At 42.6% G+C, this 6569-nt stretch overlaps 1 non-coding gene across 1 annotated transcript; it reads left to right on the forward strand.

The window, feature by feature from the left end:
* The first annotated feature begins 5305 nt into the window (after window positions 1-5305).
* Window positions 5306-5377, forward strand: TRNAD-GUC. Its single transcript has one exon. It is a non-coding gene; the product is annotated as a tRNA-Asp (tRNA).
* The last annotated feature ends 1192 nt before the right edge of the window (window positions 5378-6569 follow it).

Genomic DNA, 6569 nt, shown 5'->3' on the forward strand with positions numbered 1-6569 from the left:
CGGTCCGGAATCTGATCTGTCTTCTGGTCCGGCTGACCAACTCTTGGTCCGGCTGACCGCGAACAAATCAGATTCGGAACGGATTTTTCGGGCTTCGAAAATTAGGGTTTTGTCCCGGTTTTGATGCACCGTTAACCCGTCCCAGACTCCATACCATCCATGCATCATTCAACAATCACAAATATCATTAAACATGCATAGATTCAATGATTACATGCAATTTAACGATTAAATCATGCAATCATGCAACAAACACGGCGATATACAGATAACCAGGCTCTGATACCACTGTTGGGTTATCTACGGGTTCCTAGCATGCGATCATATCGATCTAAGGTTTGGTTTACTAGGTTTCATGCAGCGGAAGAAAGATATAAACCTAGTCAAATGTCACACGCAACCAAACTCGCAAAACCCGAAAGATCGTGTATATCACCGAGGGAATCGTTACTTACCTCGTTCTCGATGAGACTTGAAGTTTATTTCGATCCGGGGCCTGTTCTAAATCACCAAGAGCTGAAAGTACAGCTCCTCTACACGTATCCACACTGACGGGAAGGATTCCAAACGATTTGGAACGAATCTGCTAGGATTAGTAAAGAAAAGGGTAACTCAAGAGACGAGATCCAATCCCGGGACAAAAGAAATCGAAGAGAACAGCTTCTCTAGGGTTCTAGGATGTTTCTCTGAGTTCTAGATCCTTCCCGTCGGTGTGGATACGTTTAGAGGAGCTGTACTTTCAGCTCTTGGTGATTTAGAACAGGCCCCGGATCGAAATAAACTTCAAGTCTCATCGAGAACGAGGTAAGTAACGATTCCCTCGGTGATATACAAAATCTTTCGGGTTCTGCGAGTTTGGTTGCGTGTGACGTTTGACTAGGTTTAGATCTTTCTTCCGCTGCATGAAACCTAGTAAACCAAACCCTAGATCGATATGATCGCATGCTAGGAACCCGTAGATAACCCAACACTCCGTCCCTAGCGGAAACGTTGGCGCAGTTACCAAGAACCGTATTTTCCTCGTACGCAATAGTACCGACTACAATCGGCTATCCACGCAAGTCATCGGGGGTGCCCATAACCGTCCTATCATTTAGACGTTGGCGCGATTATGCCATCGCTACATTCACAATCATATCTCATATGGGTGACATCCGACCCTGATCGGATGGCCCATAGATGGGACGCAATCTCACAAACATTGTGTATTCAATCGCAAACGCCCGGTACTACAATCACGCGCTAAACATTAATTCGAACCATTTCGAATTAATGTTAACCCCATGCCAGCTACCCCAGTCACATGCATTTATATAGTTTATTTACTATACATGCATTTCCGCTTGTGTAGTCTTTTAAATTCATTTATATATTTTCTTTGAGTCTTTCCAGTTAAATTACCGAATTATACCTCCGGTTTGACCTATCTGGTCCTGGTCCGTCCGGATAACCAATTCGGCTCATTTTGTGATTTTTAGGCTTACCTGTTATTCATTTTGGGTCCAAACTACGTGAGGTCCGGTCTGATCGGTTTTTTCGATTTATTTGCATTTTTTATTTTTTCACTATATTGAGTCGGGGTAATATTAGGTCCGCCTAGTTTAGTTTTTCACTTCCTTACCTGGTGAAATTTTAGTGTTCCATTACTCTTTTTTTTTCGTGTCGGTCTGGTCTCAGATCGACCGGACTGATTTTCGTTCAGACCGATCGGTCTAATGTCTAGACCGATCGGTCTAGACAAGTTTAGATTTGGTCTGATTTTTGGTCCAGCCCCGACGGTCTGGACTTCGTCTTCAATCTCTGGACTTCGTGTTTTCTCCAGCAACCGTAGAACGGACGGTCTGACCTCAGACCGGACGTTCTAGTCCTCAGATTTCATCAAAAACACTTAATCATGCACGATTCACTATGGGTACTCTAAAACTCATAAAATCTCATGTGGAGCACAAATCAAACATCAATTTTGCACGAATCACTCAAAAACCCAAAACCCCATGTCAATAGACTTCCGAATTAAACTCGAGTTCACTCACCTCGGATTATCCTCGTGCTATGGGTGACGGATAGGAAGCTTGGTGATGCTCCTCTTGCTCTGTAGGAACCAAATTGGGCGTAAATACTTCGGATTTGAGAGAAAATTATGAGTTTGAAGGTGAAGGACAAGTGAGGGGGAAGAGGAGTTAAATGGAACTCGGATTAGGCGGATTTTTGGCATAAATCCGGACCCAGGACGGACAAATCATGCATAGGGTCGAAAAGTCGGGTTTTCTGGTCGGGATTGGTGCGCACATATCGCTTTCAGGTCGGATCCGGACGAAAATCGCGACTTTCGTTGCTGCCGACAGTCCAGTCCGTCCGTTTCAGATCTATCTGCTCCGTCCATTCCGGACTTCGTGATCCGTCCGGTCCAGGGTCTCTAGACCTACCTATCTTGAATATAGTTTGTTCGTGACCTTATGAATGCCAGTGATGATTCCGGTTGATGATCCTTTTGTATCGCGATATCATATGTCGAACATAAGGCATGGACAAGCCACCTTATCTGATTCGACTGTTTTTTCGTTCACTGAGTTCGACTGTCTGAAATAGACGACGTTCGTCTATAGTGCGGCCACACATTTCTACAGTCTCGCTCACACGAGGGGCTCAGCGATATCTCTCTCTTTTACGAGAGGTACAAATCCCGTCTTGACTATCTACAATCCAACACATGATTCGTTTCGTACCTGATACACGCCTTTATAGTCCTCCTGTTACACAGGACGTTTGACGTATTCAAAGCACGCAACTCCTCATGTTGGATTCCGTAGATATCTCAGGTCTTAGGATCCAATAATGGAACCGCCATATGAGATTCAAGTCATGACGCTAGTTCATGTGACAATCTCATGCAGGTCAATCCAGTATTCCGTTCTCCAACGAATACCTATGACTGTGATCGTATCCAATAGCTATGAACATCTATATGATCATCAATCACACATCATACTAGTCGTAGTATATCATTATTCCCACAATGATACATGACTAGGGAGTTTAGTATTGTTCATAATAATACATGGATTTCATAACATATTAAAGCATGCACAATACGTAATGAATTAAACATTCATCCATAAACTCATAGAAAGTGTCAATACATCAAATGTATCTATAAATAAAGCTCGTAAAACAGTACATCATAGAGCACTAAACCAACAGCACCCCCTCCACTTCATGATGAACAACCATCTAGACATCGTCGATGTCGTCTCAAGGGTAGTGCTCCATATGGATAAGGTACTTTTCTTGAACCTCAATTCCATTTGTTTTGGAGGAATTGTAACCCTAATTGCAGAACGAGTGGGGACGTACATACACGACTTCGTTCATGGGAGCACAATGAACTTCCTCCATTTTATGGAAAACGGCTTCACCGAGGAACGCGAGGGAGAAATATTTTGGAAGTTTGTGTGTGTTGAAGGAATGTTCCGGTCATTCAACATATTCGTCTATGTTCTACCCCCTCTAACCGAACGAGTCAGGTTCCTCGTCCCCTGAGACCCCGACACCAAAAGCGAAGAAGAGGGCGCCTACATGGATGCTCAATCCGACGACTCCTCCCACGGATCCTGCTAAAGGACCCGCATAGTTCTCTCTCCTACACTCTCACCCATTGCATTCACTTTAACTAACATTGCATAGCATTGTAGTCTCTTTTCACATTGCATAGACTCCATTGGATCACAACAAAAAGAAGAAGTCGAAGATGTTAGTTTAGTACTCTATGGTGGACTGCTATATGAGCTTTATTTTAATACATTTGATGTATTGACACTTACCTTGGTTATATGGATGAGTGTTTGATTCATTACATGTTTTGCATACTTTAATATGTTATGAAATCCATGTATTGTTATGAACAATTCTAAACTCCCTAGTAGAATGACCTGCATGAGATTGTCATATGGACTAGTGTCATGACTTGAATCTCATGTGACGGTTCTATGATTGGATCGTATGACCTGAGATGTCTACTGGAATCCAACATGAGGAGTTGCGTACTTTGAATACGTCAAATGTCTTGCGTAACAGGAGGACTATAAAGGCATATATCAGGTACGACACGAATCATGTTCTGGATTGTAGATAGTCAAGATGGGATTTGTACCTCTCGTAAAAAAGAGAGATATCGCTAGGCCCCTCGCGTGAGTGTGATAACACGATTTTCTCCTCTATTTCAAAGCCCATTGTGTAGCACTTTCGCATCGGTTTTGTGCATTATTAGACATTTAGGATCATTTTAGTAATGGGTTTTGTTTCTTCTGCATTGTCTGGTGATTGAACAGGTAATAGACGCATTATAGACACCAGAGGAACATAATCGAGGATTTCGGAGCATATTGGACCGGAACAGAACGATAAAGACATTTCCAGCTCGAGTTGCACTTGAACACGGCCATGTTGAGTTCAAACACGGCCGTGCAAAGGCAAGGAAACGAAGAAATTCTTACAGACAATTGACACGGACCGTGTCGACGTCAAACATGGCCGTGTCGATCTGCAACTCGCCCGTATCCAGCCCGAGCAGAAGCACAGAAGTTTTGGTCAGATAATTGACACAGACTGTGTTGCCATTCAACACGGTCGTGTTACGTTTCGAGAAAACTTCCTATTTTTGCATCCGAACTTCCGTTTTCGGAATGGAAAGAAGCCTAGCCGCCAAAGAAATAAATAGAGGACGTCTTGGGCTTCACAAATCATCGGGAGATCACAGGAGAAGCCAGAGAACTCGAGAGAGAATCAAGACGGAGTTTCCCGGGAGCAGAGATTGAAGAATCGTCGTCGAGAGATTGCTGCGAGTCTTCTTTATCTGTTTCTATGTTTCTTCTTATTGATTTGAACTCGTTTGTTGTTATTGGTAGTGAGTAGTCGTTTCACTGTAGATAGGTGATGGCTTTCCGGTAGTCTCGCAATGTGGTGAGGAGATGCTCGAGCTGTAGATAATCCAAGGCAGTATTGACAATAACATGATAAGTGGAATCGAGACCGAGAAATGCATACCTGAGTCCTATGGGCAAGGGTTTTAGCTCGAGCTTCGGAGTGACTACAGGATCCTAGTCAGGTAGATGATTCATGGAGGTTGATTTGGCGGCGAAGACGGGCAAAGATTCGAATAGAGGAACAGGCTGGAAATGAGTCCGAGAATCGACACGGTCCGAGTTCATACTCGACACGGTCGTGTCAAGTTGTGCACGGGCTGGCCCGAAATGATGCACGGTCGTGTCTGTTTTCGCACATTTGCTCAAACAATTGACACGGTCGTGTCGTTGTAGTATAGTGGTGAGTATTCCCGCCTGTCACGCGGGTGACCCAGGTTCGTTCCCCGGCAACGGCGCCAAAAACTTGATCACACAAATCTAGGTATAGAAATAAGCTCAAGTAATAAAAACCTAGATACAAGGAATACCGCAAAGATACGGATCAACTGTAGTACCAAGGTCGAACACAGGGAATAGTTACCACTAAGAACAAGACTCGACTAAGATTCAGATCAGCAAATAGCAGATGAAATAGATGAACACCGAAAGTAAAGCAATAAATAAACTAAGTAAATCAGATAACTAAACCACCATAGCCTCGGGATAACCTTAACGCGCAGGGATTGTTTCTAAGGATGGAGAATCTACGAATATCGAACTCTAATCAGGGACCTCAAGTTCTAATATCAGATTTGGCTCTCTCAAGTCCTAAATCCACTATCCAATAATTTAACCCATCGATCTCTCAACCTAATAGATTAAAATATCAAACGCCTTAATGATCACTATCAAAGTTCCTAAACCGATTAACCTATCTCTCAATAGTCTTAACCAATTTATTCAATGAATTTGTTCCGAATCTAATTCCAGCTCTCGTTGTAAATCAGAATCTAAGATCAATCAATCAACATGCATCGATCTCTCAACCTAATAGATTAAAATATCAAACGCCTTAATGATCACTATCAAAGTTCCTAAACCGATTAACCTATCTCTCAATAGTCTTAACCAATTTATTCAATGAATTTGTTCCGAATCTAATTCCAGCTCTCGTTGTAAATCAGAATCTAAGATCAATCAATCAACATGCCAAGAAGATCAAAAGCAATAAACTCAATTCAATTAAACCGCCGAGTATCGATAACGTAGTCTCAGAAAATAAAAACCAAACAAATTACTCTAGATGATATCAAAGGTCTCAACCCTTCATTGTGCATGCATCGAATTCATCTGGAGGACGATTCCAAATCATCCATCAAACATCAACGCAGACTCAATCCATCGATGAAGGAAGTCGTCAAGAAAGAGGTACTAAAACTTTTGGATGCAGGTATCATTTACCCTATATCCGACAGCCCTTGGGTAAGTCCGGTTCAAGTCGTCCCAAAGAAAGGCGGTATGACAGTGATAAAAAACGACAAAAATGAGCTGATTCTAACAAGAACAGTGACGGGTTGGCGTATGTGCATCGATTACAGGAAGCTAAATGCGAACACTCGCAAAGATCATTTCCCTTTACCTTTCATTGATCAAATGCTTGAACGTCTT

The sequence above is a fragment of the Tarenaya hassleriana genome, unplaced genomic scaffold (assembly GCF_000463585.1).
Source record: "Tarenaya hassleriana unplaced genomic scaffold, ASM46358v1 Cleome245, whole genome shotgun sequence".
In the NCBI taxonomy this organism is placed as follows: domain Eukaryota; kingdom Viridiplantae; phylum Streptophyta; class Magnoliopsida; order Brassicales; family Cleomaceae; genus Tarenaya; species Tarenaya hassleriana.